General features: G+C 42.2%; 1 protein-coding gene across 2 annotated transcripts in view; it reads right to left on the reverse strand.

Moving 5' to 3' along the window:
- The window catches only part of MPP7 (membrane palmitoylated protein 7), a 187,330-nt gene that overhangs the window by 148,633 nt on the left and 37,851 nt on the right, over positions 1-846 (reverse strand). The window lies entirely within an intron of this gene.

The following is an 846-nucleotide window of genomic DNA, read 5'->3' on the forward strand; positions in this document are numbered from 1 at the left end:
CGGCGATCCATTCCACCTCAGCCTTCCAAGTAGCTGGAACTACAGGCGCACACTACCACACCCAGCTGATTTTTTGATTTATTGTAGAGATGAGGTCTTGCCAAGTTGCCCAGGCGGGTCTGGAACCCACGGGCTCAGGCAATCTGCTCACCTCAGCCTCCCAAAGGCGTGGGATTACAGGCTGAGCCACCAAACCCGGTCGTCTATCTTATTTCTTAAGGTAATGGCCTTTAGGGTTCTGAATAGGAATTGGTAGGCAGTTCCAATTCCCATAAGAGTGTTGCCTGTGTTTTCTAAGATTCTTACAGTTTGAGGTTTTACATTTAGGTCTTTGATCCATTTAGAGTTAATTTTTGTGTATGGTGATAGGTAGTGGTCCTGTTTCAATCTTCTGCATGTGGTCAGCAAGTTTTCCCAGCACCATTTACTGAATAGGTTCTCCTCTCCCCAGTGGTTGTTGTTGGAGGCTTTGTCAAAGATGAGTTGGTTGAGAAATTGAGGATTTGTTTCTGGAATCTCTATCCTGTTTCATTGGTCTATGTGCCTGGTCTTGTACCAGTACCAGGTTGTTTTGATTACTGTAGCCTTATAGTAAAGTTTTAAGTGTGGACATGTGATACCTCCTGCTTTGTTTCTTTTTGCTAAGGATTGTTTTGGTTATTCGCGGTCATTTATGTTTCCACATGAATTTCTGTATTGTCATTTCCAGGTCTGAGAAGAATGATCTTGGTAACTTAATGGGTATTGCATTGAATCTGTAGATTGCCTTTGGTAGGATGGAATCTTAACAATGTTGATTCTTCCTATCCATAAGCATGGAATATTTTTCCATTTGTTTGTGTCTTC

The sequence above is a fragment of the Carlito syrichta genome, unplaced genomic scaffold (genome assembly GCF_000164805.1).
Source record: "Carlito syrichta isolate Samal-C Ts95f unplaced genomic scaffold, Tarsius_syrichta-2.0.1 Scaffold308231, whole genome shotgun sequence".
NCBI lineage: Eukaryota > Metazoa > Chordata > Mammalia > Primates > Tarsiidae > Carlito > Carlito syrichta.